The sequence below is a fragment of the Ixodes scapularis genome, unplaced genomic scaffold (assembly GCF_016920785.2).
Source record: "Ixodes scapularis isolate PalLabHiFi unplaced genomic scaffold, ASM1692078v2 PGA_scaffold11__112_contigs__length_91849675, whole genome shotgun sequence".
NCBI lineage: Eukaryota > Metazoa > Arthropoda > Arachnida > Ixodida > Ixodidae > Ixodes > Ixodes scapularis.
The window spans coordinates 46,509,347-46,536,605 of NW_024609837.1; the positions used below are offsets into that span (position 1 = coordinate 46,509,347).

The 27,259-nt window shown below is 49.2% G+C and overlaps 2 pseudogenes; both read left to right on the forward strand.

The window, feature by feature from the left end:
• The window catches only part of LOC8038323, an 87,604-nt pseudogene extending 68,581 nt beyond the window's left edge, over positions 1-19,023 (forward strand).
• On the forward strand, positions 8,099-14,065 carry LOC115329816 (annotated as a pseudogene).
• Positions 19,024-27,259: the final 8,236 nt, after the last annotated feature.

Sequence of the window (27,259 nt, forward strand, 5' to 3'; positions counted from 1 at the left end):
TGACGTTGGCGATGATACGTTTAACTCTCTCGAAAGCTTGGTTGGCGGTTGGCGTCCAATGGAGTGGCGCTGTCTTTACTTTGGTGGCCGGCAGTAGGTCGTAGAGGGGCTCGCAAACTTGGGCGCACTGTGGTATAAACCGTCGATAGAAATTCACGAGTCCGAGAAATTCCCGAAGTTTCTTTGCCATCGGAGGTTGTGGAAAGCTTCATATTACTTTTACTTTCTCGGGTAATGGTTGAATTCCCCGGCAATCAACGTGGTTGCCAAGAAATTCAAGTTCGTTGACGCCGAATTCACACTTGGTCGGTTTGACGACAAGTCCGTATTGTTAAAAGCGCGAGAAGAGTTGTCGTAGATGTTCGGCGTGCTCTTCCGGGCTGGTGCTGAGTACAAGGATATCGTCGATATGCGCGAAGGTGAACGACAAACCTCAGAGGACTGTGTGGACGAATCGTTGAAAGGTTTGTGCAGCGTTGCGCAGTCCAAAGGGCATTCGTAAGAGCTCGTACAATCCAAACGATGTGATGACAGCTGTCTTTGAGATGTCTGCCGGTTTTATGGGGATCTGGTAGAATGCATTCACGAGGTCCACCTTGCTGGAAACCTTCGCGCCCTGCAGGATGCCACCGAAGTCCTGAATATGAGGGATGGGGTAACGGTCGGGCAGAGAACACTGGTCTAATGATCGGTAGTCCCCACAGGGCGCTAGTCCCCGGTTTTTTTCGGGGCCATGTGAAGTGCCGAAGACCAGGGACTCGAAGATAGCCTCATAATATCAAGTTCATGCATGTGTTGGAATTCGTTCTTGGCTATCTTGAGGCGGTCGGGAGCGAGTCGACGTGGTTTGGCGAAAACCGGGGCCCCTTTCGTCACGATGTGATGGATCACGGTGTGTCGGATGGCTTGATCGGGAGCAGGTGGGCGAAACACGTCAGAAAATTCGTCGGCGATGGTTTGCCAAGGAGAACTCGTTTCTGTTCGTGGAAGAGCAAGTTTAAGAGGAGGGGACTTCGACACGATAACTTGGACGCTCAATTGCGTCTCGGTGTCAAGGAGTTGATTTCTCCTCAGGTCCGCGGTCAGTACGAATCGCCGCAGAAAGTCTGCTGCTATGATCGCCTGTCGAAGATCCGCGATGATAAAAATCCAACGGAATGTCCGGCGGAGTCCGATGTCCAACGTCAGGGAGCTTTCGCCGTACGCTTTTATCGGGGATTCGTTAACAGCCTGGAGCGGTGCTCCAGCGTAGGAGGTACCACGCTTACTTTAGCCCCAGTATCTATCCAAGAAGCGGACCTCTGTGTTGCGTTCCGTGACGTAGAAAAGCCGGCCTGAAGTTGGGCTTTCGACGCTGGCGTGTCGTTTCCCGAGTAGTTACACGCTGGGCGGCATGCTCTGGCTTGGGATCCGTCTCTTTGGTGGTACCAGCATGTTCTTGGAAGGGGGGACCCAGTTCCTGATTCACTCGGGCGCCGGGCAGCGTTAGCTCGTTGATTGACGGTCAAGGATTGGGAAGGTCGTGATTGGAGGTTACGAATCTCATGAGTGAGCTCGCTCACCCTGGCCTCTATGTGATCGTTGAAGCTGAGGAGTCGAGCGAGCTGGGATCCTATGTCGGCCACAGTGGTGCACGGCGTTGAGGAGGTCTCTTGACGCACGGCTGAGATGGCAGGGGAGCCTACCTTCATGATTTGGTCGACCATACGAGCAAGCGTGGAGATTGAGTCGGTGGCAGATGTACTCAAAATCATCCCGACTTGGCTTGGTAGACGTTGGAGAAAAAGTTCTTTAAATATGGATGTGTCCATCGTCGTGGCTTTGTCTCCAAGGAGGTGCTCCATGCGTCGTAATAATTCTGTAGGTTTACGGTCTCCCAGCTCCTCCGCAGTCAACAGCTGCTGGAGACGCCGTTGCTCAGACTCTGTGGTGCGACGAATGAGCTCTTTACGTAGAGTCACGTAGGGCTGATCTGCGGATGGAGAACGCAGAATGTCGTGAACTACGGATGCGGTTGACTGCGCGAGAGCCGCGACGGCGTAGTCAAATGTGGTTAAAGATAACGTGATCCTGCTCTTTCGGAAAATTGATTCCGCAGTCAGGAACCACAGCTCGAAATCGGACGACCAGAAATCTGGGAACTTGACGTTGACAGTCGTCGCCCCCAGTGTCGTCGGGGCTACGGGAAAGGCGCCATAGTCAGTGCGTAGGAGTGGAGGCTCGGTTAATCACACTCTACATATTTATTTACAATATTTACACTGTCATTTTCGACTAGCTCATCGAGGGGCCCTTCGCCGAATTCCAGATTCCGTGCAGCACGTGGCTCAGGCACCTCGTGTCCTTAGCTGGTGCCTGTCCCGTGAGCTTGGCGCCGTTCAAGCGCTGGATCGCTGCCGATAGCTGCCGCTACAGATGTAAAGGAGTTGTGAGCTGCGCCAAAAAAGGTAGGCTCTCTGCTGTTCAAAAGTCAGAGACTTGATGACATTAAAAACCGCCCAACGACTCCACCAAGCAAGCCCTGGCGAGTGTCCCCCACAAGGGATTCTGGGCATTAAAATCTCCCAGAAGTAAAAAGGGGTGAGGAAGCTGAGTAACTAAATCATAAAGATCAAGAATATGCAGTGGAACATTTGGTGGAATATAGCTCGAAACAATGGTGATAAAGCGGTCCAAGAGGAGACGTACAGCTACAGCTTCAAGGGGTGTAGAGAGAGGAATCTGGGAACAAGCAACTCCACTTTGGACGATCACCGCCACTCCACAAGATGAGTTTGATGTGGAACCATCTTTTCTAAAAACTTGGTGACGACGTAAAACAGACACATAATGATCATTAAGGTGTGTCTCTTTTAAAGACAGAGCTATAGGACAGAGGTCGTCTATAAAAAAGTTAACATCGTCAATATTGCGTAAAAGGCCGCGGCAATTCCACTGAATAAAAACAGATTTCCTCATATTGTAAATATATTAAAATCCTAAATAAGAAAGGAGGGTAAAGAAAGAAACGAGTAGATCCGATCGTAAAGAGGCAGCCACACCATCAGGCACATCATTTAGGTGCAATTACAGGTTTTTCGTTTTTGTGCTCGGTCTTCGAAAGCTGCCACTCCATGTCGTCCTGATCAGATGCAGGAGTGGACAATTCTGTGCACTGCTCCATTGCCTCTACCTCTAAAGGTGGGGCGCTCCATGTAGACCTGGAAAGGCTGGAGGCACGAGGCGGTAAACCCCGACCCGGACCAGACCCAGCTGAAGAGGTAGACGAGGTACTGGGTGAGTTCTCACCCAGGTTCACCCGTTCCTGCCCCTTAGATACCGGAAGAGCAGCACGCGGATTTTACCGCTCCTTGCTGGAGGAGGCCCTCTCCAGTGAGTCGGGGCGAGAGTTTCGCTCCTTCCCACCGGGGGAAGGCGACGAAGTCAGGACGGGCATCGGCATTACCTGCATGTCCTGAGTCTTGGGGGCTGCTGATGTGCTCCCTCCAGAAGGTGGGGGAAGCTGCTGCCCTGCGCGGGGGGGGGGGGGGGTCCCGAAGGGCCACTGCCAGGGCTTCAGGCGAGACCTGGGTGGCCTTCGATTCCGCTCGCGGTGGGGGGCCCCTGCGCTCCACGTCGGAGTACGTGCCTTTCGAAATAAAGGAGAAGCTTTGCTTTGCCTCTGGGTGAGATATGTTTTCTTTTGCTCTTAAGGTGAGGATTTCTTTTTCTTGTCGCCACGAGGGCCAAGAACGAGGGCATGCAGGGTGAGGACCCTTGCAGTTGACGCAGAAAGCTGCCCTTCGCAGATGTCGGCTAGATTGTCGTGGCTGCCGCACTTTGCGGACGTCTCCTTCCCTCGGCAGCTGCGTGATCCGTAGCCAAAACGCTGGCAACGGAGGCACCGCTGGGGGTTGGGGACGTAAGGGCGGATGCGGCAGCTAAGGCATCCTGCCTTGAGGGTTTCTGGCAGTGTGTTTCTTTCAAAAGAAGGATTACGTGTTTGGAAGGAATTCCCTTACCATTTTTACGGAATATGATGCACTTAACGGCAACAACGCCAACTCCTTGGAGTCCCTTGAGAAGTTCTTCCACACTACAGTGTAAGAAGTCGTCTTTGGAGAGGACGCCACGGATGGTGTTGAGCGTGCGGTGAGAGCTAACCGACACTTTTACATCAAGAAAACTAGTCAGCTTCAGGATCGCTTCACTTTTGTTTTATGGTGGTTACTTCCACTGCGAGGTCTCGGAGTGCTGCTTTTTAGCCTTGTAGGAGAACCCTACAAGGTGTTCTAGTACCTTCGCAACAACAAAAGGCGACAGCTTCGCAACAGGCTTTTGTTAATCAAGCGAATGAACCGAAAAATTTCGTAAATGTTTTTCCTTCAGAATCGTTGTCGATGCATGGACTTAAGTTCAAGACAACGCCCTTAAAAGGCTTGCCCTGAACGGGGTTTGGAAGAGAGGGGCGCCATAGGAGGGCAAAAAGTGTTCAGAATCCATGGTGCACCACCCACCACCGAGCCCAACAAGGGGTTAGGTAACGTACCTTAACAAGAAGGGCTCGGCTGGAGACGTTACGCTAACAGTACTGCCGGGAAACTATACTCAAGTGTGGGTCAAGACAGAGGTCCATTGCCATTCAAGGTTAGCCCTTGCCGCCAAAGAGGGGTGAAAAAGGAGTAAGAGAAATGAGAGAAGTAAAAAGAAAAGGAAAGGTAAAGGTGAAAGATTGGAAAGGATAGTAGAGAAAAAGGCGACTAGACTGAATCATCCTGGCCGGGCCTTACCAGGACTCTCGTCCACGGGAAGTGGGGGTCGAAATGGTGTATTGCCTCACCCGGAGGGCCCCGAAGAGTCCAAACCTACCCCGGGCTCGGCTGAGCCACCAGGATGCCCTTTCCTCCCGGACACGGGAAAGCCACGCACAGCCAGACGTGGGCGGGCGAACCCGCATAGCTCGGGGTCCGTGGTGACGCCACTCACCAATCACCTGTTTTCATAGGTGCCCCCTGCGGGGCACGCGACCAGAATACTATTAATTTTCCTCTTAACTTTTTTTTTCAAGAACCTCTTTAGTTTCTTTTAAGTTTGGCACTGTGGGAATGGTGTATAACGAGCCACACAAGAGCCATTTTAAAGCCAAAGTAAATTACTTAGTCACTAACGTCCTACAAAAGTATATTTAGGCGCAAGTTAAGCCCCTATTATTGGCAAACTTTGGACGAGTTAGGCAGTCTTTAGGCGCGCCGCGTGGACAGCGACACATAAAAGAGGCACGTGGCTCTCGGAACCAAAAAAGTACAAAACAATAAAATATTTCAGCGTGTCGTTTCGTAATTAAGAATACGGAAGAAAATCGTTCCTTTTAACATGATATGCATACTGCTTTTTTCTCGTTTCTTTAGAGACCAAAATGTAACTCCTGCAATGTTCAATATCTTAGCATTTTTGACGTTAGGAGAGTTTTTTTATATTACTAGCCACAGCGTGCACGAAACACGTACGTAGGGTGAACACACATAGAAAGACAACCACAGCGCTGATTATCAACTCACATTACTTCTCATATTTCTTTGAATGAAGCAGAACCAAGGTATAAAGAAAACGAAAAAAAATAAAAAGGTCTGAAAAACTTTGCTCATTACGCTGACTACTTCGTCGTCATTGCGGTTCAGATATTGCTAACGAGCGTGCTGGTAAAGTATACAAAAACAAAATTAATAAAACATAAATGATGTACTCGTTTGAGTTTCGTACACTCTACGTTTTATTCTTTCTGTCATCTAGCATAGTTCGATGGAAGATAAGGAGTGGATCTTCGCAGCCTTGTAATTTCTTTACCGGGAGGGTCGCCTTCCGTGTCGTTATTTGCCAAATAACTATACTACTTCGCGAAGGAGTCAGTGTAATGAGCGAAAAGGTTCGCGGTGTTGTTTTTTTTCGTTTTTCTTATACCCTGGTCCTGCCTCATACAAAGAAATAGAAGAAACGCGACTTATAGTGCTGCATTTGGTTTTTATGTGTCCTCTTAAAGTTCCCCGACGTATTTGCGTTTCTCTTCCAAGAAACGTAAAATACGACGGTGCACAGTGCTCCGTGTCTCGAGAGGCCCTTGGAAGCAAATAGCGGCGCGGCGCGCACTGAAATGAGCTGCCTTTGGAAACGAATGACGGCGGAGCGGCCGCACGTGGGAAGTGTACGGCGCGTTTCTCCTTTAATGGTTGGCGGTACTTCAAAGTGTGAATTTTTTCGAGGAGCATTAGTCTTCTCCTTTTGTCAGTGTTTGTTAGGCGCTGTTAATACTACTATGAACTCTGACGAACTCGCCCAAGCTTCCATTTCTTTGTTTAATTGTGGGGTCAAGGGTATTTGGACAGAATATGAGCTTTCTCGTTTCCGCAGGCCTTTCGCATTTGCTTTCATAGGCTGGTCAGTCAGAATTTAAAAAACAAACTAATCTACTACCCTAATAAGTCATAATTAAAAAAAAACACTATAAATATCGTGTTATAGGAAACTGTACTGACAAATAACAAATTCGTTTTTCTTGGTTTAGCTTTTGCTTGCCTTTGTATTTCCAAGATATAATCAAAAACATTACTTTAGACGCTTCGTTAAAAAGAACAACATCGTTTTAGTTTATATGAACGATATATACTGCCTTAGTTTAATAAATATAGTTAAGCTACGTACATGTTCAATCCCGTAAAAAGGGTTTCGGTTTCCCACACAGCTTCTTTCTCAGTTTCACGAATAGGTCACGATAGGTAGCCAGTAGGGAATTCTTGTTGTTTGCGGAAGATGGCGATGTAAACTGGACTCTGCGAGCGAAGCCAGAGCGCCGAGAATCGTTCGAACAGCAGCGCCATAATGTCTCCACGCACGCAAGTGAAGGGATGACATCTGACGTCAAAAACTATCCCCAGATAATGGCAAGATGGCCGACCTCTTTGACCTCAAGCCGCTCTACGGTCACCTATTGCACTGCCGTGGGCGTTTAGCATCCGAGCCGTGCGCCGTCGGGGTATGTTGTTCGTGCTACCGTATCTTGTGCCACGAAAGAAACTTTGTGAGGAAATTGTTTGCAACTTGGATCGGTCAAACGGTGTCCCGTTATGATGGTCAAATGACAAGCTGGAATACCTTCTCGCTTCGACCAGAAAAGTCCCAATCCACTGGAAGGAAAAAAGACGAGAAGGCTGGAAACATAGGTGAAACGAATCATCTTTCCATACCTGATAATCGGAATGTCGTGTTACTACCGAGGAAGATTGTGGTAAAGGAAAATTGATGGAAAACTCACGACCGCCGGTTGTGGGAAACACCGAGATATTCACGTCTTATAGCCTACCCGCAAAAACACACGGCTCGAAATTGGATGTGCTGATATCCGAGAGGTCAAGCACGCGTCCCTCCTTTCTACTGATTTCGCCAAGTTCCGGGTTCGAATCCTCTCTAGGTTATGCTCTCAGAAACCAAGGGAGAGGAGGAAACTAGTGCGCGTGGTGACGGCAGAACCCCGAGCTCTAATTGGAATCGTTACTTGGTGGACCTAAAGCTAGCTGCCCTTGTGTCCACGACACTCGTCGAACGACTTAGAATGCGGAAAACCGGCGTCTAGCGTCTGGCTTTCGCCTTCGAACGCGTTCGACGAGTGCAGTGGACACAAAGGCAGCTGCCGTTAGGTCTACCCACTAATGACTCCAACCAGAGCTCAGAGTTCTGACGTCCCAGAGCACCTCTCGTTTCCTCCTCCTCTTTCTCATTATCGGTGCGTAACCACGAAATAAATGAGATTAATATGACTTTAAGCAAGGTTAATTCGTAGAGAAATTGAGACGCGCCACAATCAATGTCCGTGTTCAAGGCAGTGGGAAGCCCGAGAAGAACAATTGGGAATTTGGAATTCCATCTAGCGTCGGTGTCTTGCGCACGCAGTGAAGATTCGACTGATGGATGAAATCGCTCCCCAAGTCTTTTAGATACGAGGTGACGTGAGGTTGTGCGAATTCTTGAAGAGTCTAGTATGGTCATGAGTTGTCGGAATAGAGCAGACTCAAAATGGCGACCACGATCTTTAATAAGACATGTGGGTACGTACGTTTGTGGGGCGCTCGGCCCGCCACACGGCGGCCAAACCGGCGACTAGCGGGGGGGCGGCACCCGGCGCCGACAGGGTAGAAAAGGGATGGCCCGTGTGGCCGAGTGCAGTGGTTGCCCCGAGTCTGGACCAGAGTCATGGTAATAAACCCTGTTTGACCCCGAAGAACGAGTCGTCTGGTTGATCACCTGCGGCGGACGGCGGAAGGCGAACGCCACATCTGGCGCCCAACGTGGACTCTGTCGTCCGTCGTCGGTGATCTCGACCAGACGGTTCGTCCTCCCTTTCTTCTACTTTGCGTTTCTTAATCTCTTTTCGGTCGTTGATTCGTCGCGGTTCGCGTTTTTTATTTTTCTATATCGCGTCGTGTTTTTCTTGTTCATTGTGACTTTTTGCGCGCTCGCCTATCACCGCGGTCTGCACGTCGCTGACGGTGCGGTTTTCTTGGCGTAGTTTGTTGGCGCGTTTTTTTTTCTTCCCTCGTGTTCGCGTGTGCTGTTTTTTTTTCCTTGTCGCGCGTTTTTCTTTTTTCCATGCCTCCCAAGAAACAGTCCCAGCCCCCGTCCGACCACGGCGACTCCAGCGAAGAAGACGCGGAGCCCGGTCCGTCGTCGGCTGAGGTCCTGGCGCTCATGGCCCGAATGTCCGCCACCCTCCAGTTGGTGACGGAGCGCCTCGCAACCGGCACGGGAGGAGCCGGCGGCCATGTGCAGCAGCGTGGGCCCGAGCTTCACCCTCGGCTCACGGTCCCCGTGTACACGGGGTTCGACGACAGGAAGTCCGTCGCCGACTTCCTGGAAGAGCTGGACGTCTACGCCCGAGCGTCCGGCGCCTCGGAGAGCTACGTGCTCGAGCGCATCCTGCCCCTCGCCTTACAAGCGAGCGCGAGACGATGGTGGGTGTTGCAAACTCCCTTTCCGTCCCTAGAGGTGTTCCGCCGTAGCTTCCGAGAAGAGTTCCTGCCACCGGGGTACGACTCCCGAGTCCAGCGGGAGCTCGAACGACGTACCCAGCATCCAGAGGAAGGCCTCGTCGAATACATCCGGGCCATGCAGGAGCTGTTCAACCGAGCGGCGAAAGCTGCTCCCGAGTCGGAGAGGGTTGCACGCATCATCCGACAGAGCCACCCCCGTTACCACGTCTATCTTCAGGGGCGGCGGTTCGAGAGCGTGGAAGACCTCGTTCGTGCGGCGCGCGGCGTGCAAGACATGATCCTGGCCAGCGTGGACTACCGGCCGCCGCCCCCCGTCACAGAAGCCCTCGAACCATCGTGCGCGTGGTCGCCACCTGCACGCACCGCCCTGGAACGCACCCCTCCGACTCACCGCCCACCCGAAAGGGTCGGCGCCTACGCCTACTTGCCCCGCGCCCTGGACACCCTTGAGTGCACTCGGGATGGCGACGGGAGGCTCGGTGCTGCATCACCGGCTGGGGTCAGCGTGAGCTTAAATTCCCGACCGAGGGAAGCCCCAGGCGCCTGGGATTGGTCCCCCCCGGGCCCGCACTTGGGTGGAAGCCCGCCGCGGGTGCCGCGAAACCCCGAGAGGGGCCGGCTGCAGTTCCCGGACAGCGAAAGCTGGCTGCATGACCCTCGGCGAGATCTTCAGATGGTGGAAAGGCCCCAGCGCCAGCCGAGAGGCGGCTGGCAACGTGGGAATGACCCGGCGGAGCCGAGAGGCAGCCGGCGACGTGGGAGTGAACGGGGCAACGTGGGAACCCAGCGGCAGAATGACTCCTGCTACAACTGCGGACAGCGTGGCCACTTCCGCAGCCAGTGCCCACAACGGCGGCCCCGTGAGCAGCGAGAACTGCCTGACCAGGGAAACCGAGGCGGCCCGCGGCGCTGAACCCGGAGACCTCGCCGCCCAAGGCCGCCACCAGCCCCGGGAAATGTAAGTCGCCGGCAATACTTCCTTCTGTATGTCGAGTACGACCTACGAACCACAGCATCGAGCCTAGGATAACGATTTCTCTGCTCGGAGTTCTTTTCGCCGCCCTGTTCGATACCGGCGCGGGAGTTTCGCTTATCGGCGACGTCGTTTTTGAACTCTGCAAATCAAAAAATGTTAAGCTCCGTTGTTCGAGCACGCTTTTGCAGTTAGCGTCAGGCGCGCAAACAAAAGCAGCAGGCGCAGTAAGGCTGAGGATTTCTTTCGACGGAAAAACACGGAGTCAGCGTTTCCTTTATCTGCCAGGATTGGCCGTACCCGTTATCTTGGGCCGAGATTTCATTGCAGACGAAAAAATTTCGCTCGACTTTGCTGCCGGCGGGTATCGGCTGGACAACCAGCCACACGTGACCCCCTTCACCAGACGTGAAGACTGCGTCACCGGCGCAACCCTTCCGACCCACTACACAGCGCGGCCAGCTGCAGTTCTTCCTGATGGCATCCGAGACGCCCTCAACGCGTGCCCAGCAACCAGCTCGCAAAAGCAGCAGCTCGAGAGCATCCTGCAGCCGTTCGCAACGATGTTCACGGAAACCCCGGGCAAGACCGACGTGTTGCTACACCGCATCGAGACTGGTGACGCCCGACCACTGCGGTGCAACCCTAGGCCCCTCAGCGTCCACAAGCGAGCCCTACTAGACGCAGCACTACAGGAGATGCTGGATACCGGAGCAGTGCAAGAGTCCCAGAGTCCATGGGCCTCCCCCGTCGTCTTGGCTCCGAAGAAGGACGGCTCGGTACGACTTTGCGTGGATTATCGCCGCCTCAACGCAGTGACGGTGAGAGATTCGTACCCCTTTCCTTCCATTGACTCGGTTATGTACGCGATTGGCAACGCGAAAGTGTTCACCACTTTGGACTGCAGTCGAGGTTTTTTGCAAATTGAGATTGATCCAGAGGACGTGCCAAAGACTGCGTTCACTTGCCACAGAGGATTGTTTGAATTTACCCGCCTCCCCTTTGGCCTTTCCAATTCACCCGCTAGCTTCCAGCGCTTAATGGATATCGTTCTCGGCGACACAAAATATAAATTCGCCATGGCATACATGGATGACATCGTTATTTTTTCCCAGACTTTCGAGGAACACCTGAAGCATCTTGGGATCGTCCTCGAGCGCCTGCGCAACGCCGGCCTGACGATTCACCCTGACAAGGCGCAGCTCGCTTCACCACAAATTAACCTCCTTGGCTTTGTAGTGGACAATGGAGTTCTTCGCCCCAACGAGGACAAGCTGCGTGCAATAACAGAGTATCCGCAGCCACACGACGTCAAAAGTTTGCAGCGGTTTCTTGGATTGATTGGGTTTTATCGCCAGTTCATCCCTCGCTGCGCCGAGATCGCTACCCCCTGACCTTGCTCTTGCGCAAAGGCGAGAAATGGCGGTGGGGGGAGGATCAGCGCGTCGCTTTCCTTCAGCTCTCGAAAGCAATTACTGACGTCGCCTCTTTGAAGTTGCCGGATCTCAACCGACAATTTGTCGTCCAAACAGATGCCAGCAACTTCGGCCTGGGCGCAGTCCTCCTTCAGGAACACGACAACGTTCTTCGCCCAGTCGCCTTCGCTAGCCGCACGCTGACAGCGGCCGAGCGAAACTACTCCGTGACGGAAAAGGAGTGTCTCGCCATCATCTTCGCCCTCAAGAAGTTTAACATGTATCTCGATGGCGCTTCCTTTTAGATACAGACGGATCACCAAGCGCTCTCCTGGCTGAAGAATTTGCAGAATCCAGCCGGACGTCTTGCACGATGGGCTCTGACACTGCAAGCGTACGACTACACTATCGCCTACAGGAAAGGAGCAACTAATATTGTGGCAGACGCACTGTCACGGGCTCCTTTGCAGGTCCCTCCCACTGAGACGGAACCGAAGTTGGTGGGATTAACCGACATCGTGGCCCGCACTTCGGAGTCACGGTGGGGGACGTTGGTGAGCAAAGCAGACCTCCGCAAGGCCCAGCAGGAAGATGGACTTTGTCGACGCGTGTGCGAGAGGCTTGCGGCACGAAGAGCAAGCGGCACCGGAAGCGACGACGAGTACGACTCGTACCTGCTGAGCGAGGACGGACTCCTTCTCCGCTACATCCCCCAGGCAGACGACGACAGCGATGGATCGCCTTTCCGGATTGTGATACCTCGGAAGCTGCGCAAATCATTCATCAGGTACTTCCATGATTCAGCATTAGCGGGTCACAGCAGCGGCAGTAAGACTTACGATAAGTTATGTCGTGTTGCGACTTGGCCAGGAATCAGGCAGGATGTACTGAAGTATGCTCGCAGTTGTCCAGTGTGTCAGAAGGCGAAACCTCGCGGAGGCCAACCACCAGGATTAATGCAGCCAGTCGTTAGCCAGTCGCCTTGGCAGATTGTCGCATGTGATGTCATGGGACCGTTTCCACGTAGTCCTCGCGGAAATCAGTACCTACTTGTTGTGACTGACCACTTCACCAAGTGGGTCGAACTGTTCCCCTTACGGAAGCTTCTTTCGCAGCGGATCTGGGACTGCCTTCTGTCCGTTTTCACGAGATTCGGCGTTCCTGCAGAGCTCATCACGGACGGTGCTTCGTATTTTCGAAGCAAGATTTTCGTCGACACCTGCGCTGCGCTTGGAATACGGCACAAGCTGACTTCGCCGTATCATCCGCAAGCCAACATCACGGAGAGGATCAACCGCAACCTCAAAATGATGTTGATTTCCCACACAGCCCGTCACAAAGACTGGGATGCCAAACTCGACGAGATGGCATTTGCAGCGCGCACCACGGTCAACCGATCCACTGGTTTCACGCCTGCCCGTCTCAACTTTGGTAAGGAGCTAACCTTCCCAATGGAAAATTCATTTCTATACACAGATGTTGCGCAGGATGGACGCCCATACGCGCAGTTCGCCCAGGACGTCCATCACCGACTCTCGTCGGCCATTCGTGAAGCAAGAGAGAACCTCGACGTCGCTCGTCTTCAACAGGCCGCCCAGTACGACAAGGGCCGCCGCAGTGTCCACTTTCAGGTTGGAGACCTGGTACTTCGTCGGACACATCCCCTCAGCGATGCGTCGAAAGGCTTCGCAGCATCCCTCGCCAACCGTTGGGATGGACCCTTTCGCATAACGGAAACAGTTTCCCCGCTAAGCTACCGCCTAGCACGACTGCATGGTACACAGCAGTACGGCCCAATTCACGTCTCTGAGCTCAAGCGTTACTGCGAGCCAGCCGTTTTTCCGCAGGTCCCGGGCATCCCAGCTCCCAGCCAGCCCTTGGACCACGGAACTACGCCCAGGCGGTACAACCTACGCCCTCGGTGACTCATCACCTGCTCTATTCATATCCTTTTTTTGGCTGGCTGCGTCTCTTCGCGGAGAGGGGGGGAGAGGATCCATCTCCTTCCCGCGGGTCTGCCCTTTGTTTTCACAAAGGGATTGTTCTGTTCGCGAGTGTCTCCGAGCATGTTTGACGTATCACAACCAGACCCGTTAATTCGTCCTTTTTCTTCGTGTGCCCGTTCTCTATTTCCTCCGCAGGATCGTCACTGCCACCAAGAGCGTTCCCGCCACGCCTATCATTTCAGGCGATTGGCGGCACGCTTCCCGCCGCGCCGTGAGCGTGCCTCCGTGGCGACTTGGACTGTGCTGGTAGAGGACCGCCCGGTGGGCTGGGCCTCAGCGCTACGCTGGAGGGAGCAGCCCCGGCCCGAGCGTGGCGCGCCCCCGGAGTCCGTCCCCGAGCCTTTCCGGGGCAACACGTTGGAGGACCGGCACCCGCACGAGCCCGCGGCCGTATACAACGAGGCGGAGCGCCGCCTGCTGTGCCCCGTCTGCGGGGTGCCGGAGCTCCACCGCCCCACCCACCTCGCGGGCGCCTTGCACCAGGCCCGCGTCGCGGCGGACTGGGCTCGCCGAGCCGCGCCACCTCCTGCTGCACCTCCGGCAGCCCCCCGCCCGTTGGAGGTCGCGGAAGCCATCCGGATCCTCCGCCAAGTCCGCCCGGATCTGCTCCGCGACCCGGCCCACGAGGAGGCCATCTTAGACCTCGACCTCTAAAAGGGGGGGGGAGGTGTGGGGCGCTCGGCCCGCCACACCGCGGCCAAACCGGCGACTAGCGGGGGGGCGGCACCCGGCGCCGACAGGGTAGAAAAGGGATGGCCCGTGTGGCCGAGTGCAGTGGTTGCCCCGAGTCTGGACCAGAGTCATGGTAATAAACCCTGTTTGACCCCGAAGAACGAGTCGTCTGGTTGATCACCTGCGGCGGACGGCGGAAGGCGAACGCCACACGTTGAATCGGGAGACCGAACCGTTGATGAGAATTTGGGCGACTTGTGTCTCTGCACCAATATCCTGGATCGGGATGGCTTCTACACAAATCCAAGTCGGTTAATGCAGGGAATCATGTAGTTATAAACATTTGACGTTGGTAATGACCGAATTAAATACAGTTGGGTGTGATCTAGTCGGAGATCAGCTGTGATAAAGGAGGAGAAGGGGAATTCATATGTTAAGTGACCTTGGAGCGTTGGTGCTGGAGACAAGCACGTGTTTTGTCCCTGAGGCCGCATACTTGACCCGATAAATTCATGAGTTTTGAGTCGTTGTGTTTCGCGTATCCAGTCCACTTACAGGTAGTAAACAAATAATCGACTGCAAGTTACTGAGAACAATCTTTGATGTTCAACACAGAGCCTCAAAGAACATTTCGATGGATATTTTTAGTTGCTGTAGTTGGAAGCCCCATCGTGAGAGCGGATTTTCTTCACCGCTTCAAATTACTCGTGATAATCACAGCAAACGCCGTTTCGATTCTAACGTGCTTTGGGGACAAATATCGTCGGACAGAAATAGGCAGAGGCCTGAGCTCGTGTTTTTCTGTTTTGCACCATATCTGTATTTAAAAAAAAATATTAATGCGCTTTTTCAGATCCTTCTTTGTTTGTCATAACTCAATCGGGGATCTCTAAGCGTCCTAAAACAAACAAAAAAAAAAAACGAAAATTTTATTTACGTGCCGGCAATTCGTTTACTGAAAGTGATAAAAAATTGCGACACTCAACGTTGTCGCAAAACAATAGACGGCGATACCGAACATTCCTGAATGTGGTCGAACTACGGACGGGACTTGTCAGCCACCCGCCACTGAAGGGTTCCCCGCGTGGACGAGCGTGGGTGGACGGTCGCTCGTCCACGCTGGAATCCATCTTGCGCGAGTGGCCGACAAGTGCCGTCCGCCCTTCGACCATATTTATCAAGGTTCGGAGCGCCATTTCTCGTTCTGCGACAACGGTAAGTGTTGCAATCATTGGTTCTTTTTTAATATGCAATTCCGCCGCGAAATGAATGTAAATTTGTTTTCTTAGCATGTTTAGAGCTCTTAAATTGAGCTGGGAAAGTAAAACCAGGATCTCAAAAAGCACATTCATGCCCCTTTAAGCACCCGGGAAGTTCTCTGTAAATATACGAGCGAACCAGTCACCTGCAGTTTCCTTAAACTGCTCCGCAAATCACACAATAAAAGCGTTTCAATAACATATTTGGGCTCTTCAAAGCCTCGAACGGTGAACTTCACGGAGCAAATATTTGGCAAACGACCAAGAAATGTCGCCCGTCTGCAAGTTCGTTGCATGTCCGGTTCGACAGCCGTTGTTCTGACAGCGCGCTCAGTGTAAATGCCTCGGGTCAAAACCCGTGGTTTACCTTCGGAACTTATTCGCTGCACGCCAATCGCACGGTTCGCTTCGTTTATACTTGGATCTTACGAGGCAACTAGTGATCTAGAATAGAGGAAGAGTGTATCGTAGCTTTCACGTTGTTCGCCGATTTGACTTTTAAGCACGATTGCACGCTTTACTCCTTTTCAAAATGAGGTAACTGCGTCTGTGCCATTTTTCAATGAAGCTCTTTGGCGCACGTTTCCGGGTTGAGCGTCGTCGCCGTCGGCGCCGGTGTCACCGTCCTATAATGCAACGCGCGCGGTTACGCCGACGGCGACGCCGAAAACGTAACCGCGTGCGTTGCATTGTGGGGCGCCCCACTAAACTTAGCGGAAAACGTTTTCCGCTAAAATTGGCAAGAAAGTTTTCGCTAAATTTCTCTCTAAATTGGAGGCGAGGAGGAGATAAGGAGGGGAGGATTCGGATGGGGAGGGGAGGCATGTTCCACTCCGTACCCTCCCACCCTCCTCCTCCTCCTCATTGGCTACGCTGTGATTTTGAGTTATATTTTTGCTGCATTTGTTTTCCATCAGCTTTGGCAGTACATCTCTGAGACATACGTCGAGACATTTAATCACTAGTTGTTTTACTATGTGCTGCTCTTCTATTCTGTGTATAGCGAGAGACTCTGTGAACTCTTTCCTATTATGTTCCCTTGACGAACTGATTGTATTTTGGAATAAAAGAAGTCCATCGTTTAGAAAAATTATCTCGGTGAGCTGGTCAGCATGGAGCCAGCTGATAGCCATCCATAGTAACTGACAGGGATGGGAACAGTAGGGCGTGTCTCTCGAACGTCCGGCTTTCAGGACGGGCTTCTTGGTTTCCGCTGTGATTTGGCTTCGAGCTCAAGGGGCATGAAACGCCGATGCGTTGTCGTAGGCAGGAAGCTCGCGCTAGAGTCGGGACAACTAAACCCCTTCCTACCCTTCTCTACTTGTCAGTGACTATAGAAAACAAATATGAGAGCTCGTTTCTAAAATAAACAAAAATATTCCACTAAAAATGCACACGTACGACCCGTACTCGATGATGTCAACCCAAAAACAAATAATGTAAAATATTGCCAAGGAGGCCAATATAGAACAGTTTTGTCAGCGGACTTGACAATTTTAAGTCGTCCAACACTAATCTGCCGTATCTTTTACAGACGTTATATAAACAAAACACACCGTACTTTCGGTGTTGTGTGCAATGAAATAAATATCGCTGATAAGAATATGGTGAAAGTCGGTAAGAAGAGTGCATTGTCATTTATGTGTCTTCGCACAGAGAAAGTATGGTAGACAACCATTGCCAAACTTAGAATTGACCTCTGCTTCCTTCATCGTTTACAGACATTTCTCCATTCACAGAACTGCACACGTTGCAGTTGTGTAGGATTAGATTATTTTACAACAACTAAATATTTAGGATTACATCTAAATCAAAATTTCCTGTGGAATGAGCATGTAGAATATCTCATAAAAAGAATTTGGGTTGTCTCGGTTTATTGGTACGGGATGCGTAATGTAGCGACAATGTCATTAAGAGGGAGGGTGTATGGTGCCCTGGGTGATTTTATTCTCCGATATGGTATCTCTTTATATGCAGTGTGTTCTAATTATATATAAAAAAAACTTTACAAAATACTACATAAAACTGCAAGTAATATTACTTATGGAACAACCTACTCAGAGTTGGAAATGAATCGGAAAATGAACGTCTTAAAGGGTAAATGCAAAGAAAACAAGTTTTTTAAGAGCCTAATTGGAACAAGCATGCCGCAAAACAAATCTTCCGCGAAAAAACAATTTTTTTTTATAGCAATATAGGCGCCACAGGACGTAGTTTAGTCGGAGTCACAACTTCTCTACATTTAAAACTCCCGCGCTTTCGACGCGCGCGGAGTGGCTATTAAAGGTCACTCTGGGACGTATAGCAGCAACTACGTGACGTAGAATACCAACTTTGTGGCGCGCGATTTAAAACGGACGAAGTAGCCGCAAACTAAAATCAGTCTCGCGCAATAAATATTGCTCTAAACAATTTTGTTTTTGGCGGAAAATTGTTTTGTGACATGCTTGTCCCAATTAGGCTGTTGCAAAATACACTTTTTTCTTTGCAGTTACACTTTAAAGTTGTTATCCACAGAAAAACTGCACTGCTATGTTATTTTAGTAAACCAGTATTATAAGAGCAACTTTAAAATTGTATTGGAAAAGGAACGAACACTTAGGCGCATAGAAAGTTTTGTTATTCCGAAGGTTTATACAAATTATGAAAAAAAAAAAACGGGCATATTACGTCCCATTTTATTTTAATAGGCTTCGAGAAACAACTGTATTATGGAGTCATTGAAACAAGCAAAATATGAACTAAAAGAGTGGTATTTGAATTTGAAAGTGTCACTTTTCTTCTTGTTTGATTTTTATTTTCTTTGTGTGCGCGTAATGCACGTAATAAGAAGATTTCAGTGTAGCAGCCCGCTGGACGCCAGGTCCCGCATACAGGCACACCAGTGCTTTTGCGGACCTGCATGTGTAATCTGTTTATGATGTGAATAAAATTTCTTCTTATTAATATTATTATGAAAAGATGCCTATTATGCGTCATACGCTTGCTTTCCCTAACAAAGACCCCAGTATATACTTTTACTATTTGGATTATGGTGCTGGAAATCTAACTGGAAGTGTTCTCGAAATCTGAAATCCAGATTGCAGACAATGGAATAACTTAGAAAAATCCTAAATACAGATAGATTTCCAGTTCCATAATACAGATAGTGAAAAGTTTTACTTGATTTTTCAGTTGGGTTAGTTTGCATTACGGGATATGGGCTGTAGGAATACATATGTTTTTTTTCAATATGGAATATTTGACCTCAAAGAGAGTCCTCACACAGCGTCTCCTTGCATTTTCCCGTTCTAGGTCAAGACCCTCAAGATGACAGTGGTCGTGTTTGGCGCATTTCTTGTCACAAACGTGCCATACATGGTCCAAGAAATGATCCTGGCCTTTGGGAACCCGGGAATCCTGGACCACAACGTCGTGGCGCTGTTTGGAGTCATCTCCGCCTCCAACAGCGCCATCAATCCCTACATCTATCTGTTCTTCCAGCGTTCTAAGCGACAGTGTGGAGGATTCTGCAGTGCCCTACTAAAAGACGCGCAGACCTGGTTTCTATGCCGTTGTTTAAGCAACCTCCGCAGTTCGCTGTCGCCGAGCTCTGCTGTCACGATGACGTCACTGAACCTTAATGGAGACTATGCTATGAACAGCTTGAACACGGGAACGCAGGTTGAAATTCGGAGTTGAAACGAAGTTGATGTATGATCTCCTTTGCTGGAAATATCTCAATAAATGTAAAGTCTTCGAGTTTCCGGTTTAATCTTTAATAATAAAACGCTTCCGCTAAGGGTTGCAGACGATGAGGTTGCTGGCAGCTCTGATATATTAATCACAAAATCAACTGTTCGGCTAGTTGGTTGCTCCAATGTGGTGAATTGTACCATCACGTCCTCTAGTTGGTCCCGTATCGCAAAATTCAAGAAAGCGCAAAGGACAGGGGCAAGTAGTAGGACAATCAGAAGTGGTAAGCGCCACTATCGAGCTGCGTCTTAATACATTAGTAGTCGAAGACAAGGTCAAAGTGAGAAATTGATAAATGTACGGGTAGAAAGATATACTATTCATTCAAACCGAAGTGTGAACGAACACCGTTTTTCAAAATATATAAAATAAAAAAAAAACGTGAATGATTCAAGACTTTTTTTTAAGAATTAATCAAGAGATATTCTTCTACAAAAATTCTAGAATTAGAGAAGTGATTGAAGCATTCTTCTTGTGTTGGATTTATAAAACTTTTAAGCAATTTATATTTTATAGCTTCAAATTAATTATTATAAGCGATGTTGCGACAGGACAAGTGCGTTTATAATATTAATAATAATAATAACCTTGTTCATTTTACGGGCCCAAAACAACCATGCGGGTCTCCACATTGGCACATACAAGAAGTTAAAAAAAACAGCACACGCACAGCATCAAATGTACAAATAACTTGACTGCAAAAAGTCGGCACACTTCACACATATGTAGTACAGTTTCAACTTTCAACTACACTCTCCAAGTCTCGGCGAAAAAAACTGACGAGTCCATGAAAACGTCAAAGATACAGAATGTGATTCCATTAAATGAAATTTGCATACGCGATAGGGGTGAGAATTTAGACACTGATTGAACGTAAAAGACAATAACATTTCTGATAACGCAACAAGGAACGTTAAAATCGATAGAATTCTTACATAGATTAGCATCAATCCAACTATTTATCAGTTTGCGAAAAAAAAATCAAATCACGTTTGGATCTTATATGCGACAAGAAATTCATCATCATAATAAACGCGACGCTGAAAGTGTCTCTCATATACAATGCGTATCATTCTGTCTTGCATCGATTCAGTGCTTAGAGTCTGTGCACGTGTTAGAGAGAGTTCCAAACCATTGTGGCCAATTCAAGCCGTGAGCGAACTAAAGTACAAAATATACAAATTATACAACCAGGGTGTCTAAACTTTTGAGTTATGCGAGATAGAATGCCAAGAGTTTTCATCGCATGACCAGCAATCAAAGAAACATGAACATTGAATGTCAACGTGCTATCATGGCGCACACTGATATCTATCATTACAGTCACGCGGTCAATAGGAGTTCCTCCCAAAGAGTTAGTGAAGTTCATAACAGCATGTCGTCTGCCCAGAGAGAGCCTTAGTTTTGGTAGTCCAGAGGAAAAAATCATTCGCCAAAGACCATCGTAGCATGTTATTCACGTCGTGCTGAACAGCAATCAAGAGGAGTAGCAACACGCATAAAACTCTTAATATCATCTGCAAACAATACGAGTTATGGTTTTTTTTTTTTTGTACATGGGACTATATCGTTAGCAAATATCACGAACAAAAAAAGCCCAAGAATAAACCCCTGTGGGCTGCCTGAGGTTGAGCAAAATGGTATAATACACACTAGAAATTCGAACATGATTTGTATGACATGACGAATAGCTTTCAAAGCAGAGAAGTAGTTCAAAACAACAATCGTATAATAATGATTTGTAGGGCAATAGATCATGATCAATTTTGTGGAGTGCTTTAGAGATATCAAAAGAAATAGCATCTACCTCACCCCTGTTCGTCACTATTGGTGCAGCGAAGTGTAAAGACCGTCCAGTAATAAACCCCTGCTGCGAAGCCGCTACTTTCTGACTAAAGTAATACGTTATTTTTTTTTAAATAACCTTCTCAAACATTTTATAAAAGCCGCACAGTAAAGAAACAGGCCGATAATTACTGAAAACCGATGAATCGGCCCCCTTCAATATTTGCGCGACAACCGCTTTATTCCATAACGATGGAAAACACCAGAGCGAATTAACAGGTTGAAAATATATGTTTCAAATGGGTGCAAACAAGTCACCGCAACCTTAGAATACTAAGCTGTGAGTACAATCTACACCAGCAGATAACTTCGGTCTTAGGTTTCTCATACCTTCATGAGTTTCATCCCTATCTGCTCTAAACCCGATAAAACGCCCTGGTAGTTTACTTCTATGTCAGTGGTCTGAATAACTGGCTGACCAATTGTGTAGAATTATTAAAATAGTCTGAAAAATAACCGGACACCTCCGGTGCTAACGAAACACACTTGGCGTTTCCGTTAGAACAATCCCGCAGTGAAATTTCACGTGCAATCTTTTGAGTGTGCGTTTTGCAAACTTCCAGGACATTTTGGGGCGGCGGTTCAGACCGCTCTCAACATGATCAAGATATAGTTTTTTTATCTCGCAAGTATACTTTTTTCGCGAGAGCATGATAAATACTGAATTTTCTGTACCAAAAGCTAGAGCATGTTTTTTTTAAACGTATATGAAGATAATCTTTTTTATAAAGGTATACTTTTGAATCATTGGAAATCCAGTCCGGGTAAACAGAAATATGAGAAATACGTTATGGGACAATAACGCCCGTCGCTTCTCGACATGACTGAAGTAAACGCTTCTGACGGGAGATTGGTGACATCTAATGCAAGAACATCGTTCTAGTTATAATTATGAAAGTATCTATACATTGCCCGATAATCTTCTTTGGGGTAACCGTAAGCAGAGGGTCTGTTCGACGCGTGAAAATTTCTTCGAAGCCATATTTTAACCTTGAGAGAAGGACGATATCCATTTATTTGTAGAGGAGGTATCAAAACAGTACGAATTGATTCGATTTAAATAGTTTGTAACACTAGGTCAAGAACATTATTGGCGGAGTTTTTTCAACTGCAAAGCTGATTCAGCTGATAAAAGTGTATGGAACATAACCCCATAGCTGCCTTACTTGACGTGATTAAATCACGATTGTTTACAACGCCCAGTGACTAATATATTCAGAAAGGTTAAACTCCTCGAATATTTTAACCTTGTACGTATCGAATTTTACTTGTTTTCCAGCGTTTCAAGATGTTGAGTAGTTTCCAATGATGTCATTAAAGCCGCCGGCAGTCTTAACTTCTACCCATAAGCATTCTTAAATCGATTCCAGGTCAAACCTTTGATGTGACTGAAGCGAAGAGTGAAGCGCAATTAGTACGCCACCACCTAGTTTTTGCCCTATGCTAACATAGTCTCTATCGCGGCGATAGACGTTGTATTTAAGTGTAAAGAAATTCAAATTCGGAATGCAATTGCAGAGCCAAGTTTCCAATAAAAAAGATGAATTCAAAATCGGTAGTAATAAGATTGGAGATAAACTCGTTAGCCTTTGTGCGTAGTCCTCGAACATTTTGATAAAAAATGCTATGCACTGCCACCATTTACATCACATGTTGTTTCGAGGGTACAAGTACGAGCATGGTCAAGCTGGCCAAACAACTGTTAACGAATACTGCCCTCCGGCCAAACTTCCGTATTGTTAATGGTGTAAAACACGGCCTGATAACAAGACAAATCAAAGGAAGAATACCAATGAAACCTAGTTACCATTTTGGAACAGACAATAGACTTCCCGCCAAGGACCAGTGCGAAAAGCGCCTGGACGTCGGCAGTCGACATATTTGGTCGAAGCAAAGATATAAAAGGTGTCATATCGCGCTGGTGCCTAGCAACAGCGTACACCGTGTCTGATTTATTAGTGTCAGCATACGGCTTGGCACGTTGTCGAGGCTTGATATCGTTCAAGCCGTCATTCGTCAAGCTCGCGGAATGCTCTTCATTCCCACCACGAAATCCAGACGGTGGTGGAGGAAGGGCAGTTTCACGAGAGTTGTCAAATTCGAACCTGGAAGAGAAGGCCAGTTGTTCGGGTGCTCAAGGACGGGGGGTGACAACGAAGCTTTGCTTGCCCCTGAAGACACGCGGTGTGTCGGGGCAGCAGTAGCGGCATAAAGTGGAGGCGATGAAGACGGGATTGGTAGACGATTCACTAGGCGCTTGCGTATTTGCTGCACTTTTGAGCGATGGTGTTTATTTTCAGCTCCGAGGCATTTGAACTCGGCGGTCAGGATGTCCAGTTTCCGCGCCATGCTCTTAATCACGCGCAACAAACCCGCCAGACGTAAAGGCTATCCTGTGCCGCCACTGGCTTACTCGTGAAAGTGTTCGCCATGTTATTATTCGGCGTATATGATATGTCAACCTGGTCTTTCGGTGATTTACTGTGGCGCCGGCTGTCACCCATGCACTTAAAAGGGCTGGTTCTAGATTTCATGAAGATGTTGTATTCCTCAAGGCCAATGTTTAAGCATCTGCAGAAGAATTTTCTGTCGCAGCCCGCGGAACGGTAAGGTATTGTTGCTTTAGGTAGAAACGAGCTGCACTGAATCCCCATTTATGATTTCGTGGTGCACTGACTGACGCGTCCTTTGCAATAGGAACCTTCATTGCGAGAAAATTAGCATAAAATATAAAAAAAATTCAAGCTTACAGCAAGAGCATCAAAAGATTCAATCGTCGTCATCGTCGTCGTCGTCGTGATGTGCTCTATTGTCGTGACTGGTTCCTGTTCCTCCTCCTCTATTCGTCTATCCACAATCGTTTACTTTCCATCAACCTAAACATGGCACCTAGCCCCCTCCCCTTCACCCCCTTCACGAAAAACGAGGTGCGTGATTACAGAACTAAGTTACTAGTTTAGTATCTACAATTTCATCCTGGGCACATAAACAATGTCAGTGTTTTGGGAACGGCCATCTGGCATGGAAAGCGCACGGTTCACATCGTAGTTTACGTCGCATATTTGACGAGCGACTTGATATGGCTCGAAATAGCGCGACAAAAGTTTAGGAGATCGCCCAACATAAAGAACGTGGAACCAAATCGAGACTAGGTCTCCTATTTGATACGTCACGTGGTGATTTGCGTCGTTGTTTCGCCTGATCTATAGCTGATGAGATGTCCATGTGCGATGTTGGGGGAGGGAAGTATGCGCTTCTTGTTCATTAACCATGTAGAATGGTGAGGATTGCATGGTGTCGGAGACAGGTATTGTACGCATGGTTCACGAAAGGAACTATTTCGTCCCAGTTTTGCTGAGCCTGCTGAACATACATTGTGATCATCGAAGAAAGTGTACGGTTAAACCGCTGCGTCATACCATTGGTTTAAGGCTGGCATGCGGTGGTGGTAAGGTCAGTGAGTCCGCAATGTCAAATATGTTGTGCTACAATTGGCAGGAAGGCTCTACCCCAATCACTCACAGGTTTTCAGGGGATCCATGACGTAGAACAGTATCATGCAGAAAGAACGATGCGATCTCTTCGATATGTGTAGTGCTCGGTGCTTTCGTCTTCATTTACTGAGAAAGGTGGTTGATGGCGACAACATCCCACCATTTACCTTATCTGGACTTCGGAAATGGTCTATATAGGTCGATTCCCATACGCTCAAAAGGATGATTGGAAGGTCGTAGTGGGTGAAGGTTTGAATGAGCCTATCGTCCCTCCCGCCGCGTCCTGAACTACTGATGTAATGGGACCCTGTGGTGATAACACCGACGGTGCGTCGCTAAATTCCACAATCTCGCGGCCACAGCGGCGCTGCCGGAAGATGACAAGCTACGGCAGGAACGTATAGACAAGAGTGGGAGCTCTCTGCTGCACAGAACGAATTACAGTGGCTGCCTGGCTCTTGGCCGCGGAGTTCTGGCAGGCTACCAGCCCACGGATGACAGCGGCCAGTCGGTACCAACGCGGCTACCTGTAATATGTTGGTAATATGGTATGATGGTGAAAAGCTGGATGAGTTAGTGGTACATCTTTTAGCGAAAAAAAGTGAAAGCCGTTTACAAATCCCTGTAACGCCGAATTGGAGCGCAGCTCTTGAGGAGGAGGAGTGAAGGGTACTGAGGGGAGGGTAGACCCCTCCTCCTCCCCTCATTCTTTAATATGCTCCGGGGGGGCGGTCACGTGACCTCGGGGGGGGGGGGGGTGTCACGTGACTTCGGGAAAGGGGGTCACGTGACCTCGGGAGGTCACGTGACCTCAGAGGGGTCACGTGACCTCAGAGGGGTCACGTTGGGGTCACGTGACCTTAAGATGACCTTGGGAGGGGTCACGTGACTTGGGGGCCACGTGACCTTCAAAGGGTCACGTGGGGTCTTGGGGTCACGTGACCTTGAGATTACCTTGGGAGGGGTCACGTGACCTTGGGATGACCTTGGTTACGCCGACGGCGACGGCGACGGCGACGGCGACGCCGCTCAAGCCGGGAACGGGCCCCTAAGAGCTGCGCTCTAAAAGTAAAACCAGCGCAAGTAAAAAAAAACAAAAAAATAAACAGAGGACAAGACGACAAATTCTACAAAGAGAGCGCTGACTCTCAACTGGTTTATTGGAAGAAAACACAAATCGGCTAACATCCCAGATCATAAAAAAAAAACATCAAGTCACCTCCCTCCCGCACGCTTCAAATCTGCTAAAAAAATTCAACACTTTGTCAAGTATTGCGATAGAAGGCAAACAACTGACGCACTTGTCTTTTTGCTTCGAATAATAAAAGGCGTCTGAAATTTCTATAGTTATCTTTTGACTGTGTCAACCTAAGACACTCGTTTTATCGAAAGCGGGTTTGCAACCGCGCCTATCACAGTGTACTGCCAAGTTGCCTGCTGGCGATGATCTAAGCCAGTGGTCGGCAACCAGCGGCCCGCGGGCCGGATCCGGCCCGCGAGGCAGTATCATGCGGCCCCTAAACCCCCAACGTTTAACGCCCCCCCCCCTCCCCCCTCCCCCTCTCCCCCAGCGCGGTCAGCTAAAAATAAGGAAAAAAAAATATAAAGTTGTCTAATTCGCTGCCCGTTGCCTGCCTTCGCGAATGACTGACGAGAACCTCCACAATGTTTTGCGACTTGCAGTTAGCAGCTTGAATGTGGATGTCCGTAGTTTGTCGAGCGCAGTTCAACACCAGAAGTCTCACTGAGAGGAGTCTCTAGGTTTTCGTGGAAATGTTGTATCTCATGTCGTGTGCCGTGAAATAAAGAAAGTGTTCATTTTCGATTTATGTACGTCAGTGTGAGTTCGTGCAAGTGTTCTTTTTTTTTTAATTTTACCCCCCCCCCCCCCTTTCCCGCTGCTTGCCGTCCGGCCCGTTCCACCTTAGCTTCACGGCGACTCGGCCCGCTGCGCCCAAAGGTTGCCGACCACTGATCTAAGCGATAGAAAATGCTCTCTTATCCTCTTGTTTACACATCTGCCGGTCTGTCCGATCTAAACGGTGCATAGGACACTTATTTGTTGTCAACTACACCGTCAGTGCACGGCATGTACATTGTCCTGTGGTTCTTTCCGCATACAAGACTATTAACCCTAATCCTGCCAACTTTAGTGCAAAGACGTCCTAATTTCGAAGGCGCCGAAAAAACAACTGGCACTCCACGATGTGGCGCTACTCTTTTGAGGTTATCCGAGACCTTTTGCACATAAAGTGAAACCATAGGTCTCCTTTTCGGCCTATCCCTGGCCACCTTTCACGTGTCACGAAGCCCTCTTAGCAAGCCTTCCGGCACACCAGTCCTCAAGCCATCTGGATAGCCGCCGTCGTGAAGCCTAGTAGCCTGCTTGGAGCTGCAGCCTCCCGTGGACGACAGCGGCTCGCCGGGATTAACGCGGCTACCTGCCCGGAGCTGCAGCCTCCCAGTTGTATCGGTATGAACGATGCACGAGCAACAGCTAGCAATAAAGACGACGACGACGGCAGTTGATCTAATCCCATTCAAGTGTACGGACTGCTTTGTTTGTCGTTCTTAACAGAACGATACATGGTGTCAGAAGTGGGATGTTAATCACTGCACATCATGACTGATCTTCCGCCGCCAGGAACGCTGAGGTTGGGAGAGCATGCCGCTGAAAACTGGAGGAAGTTTAGGCAGAGAATGGAGCTGTTTCTGTTGGCCACGGAACCCATCAAGACTCGGACTCAGCAGCAAAAGGCCGCTATCTTCTTGCATATCGCGGGGCAGGAGGCTATTGATGTCTTCAATACATTTGGACTACCACCCGAGGAAGCCACAAATTA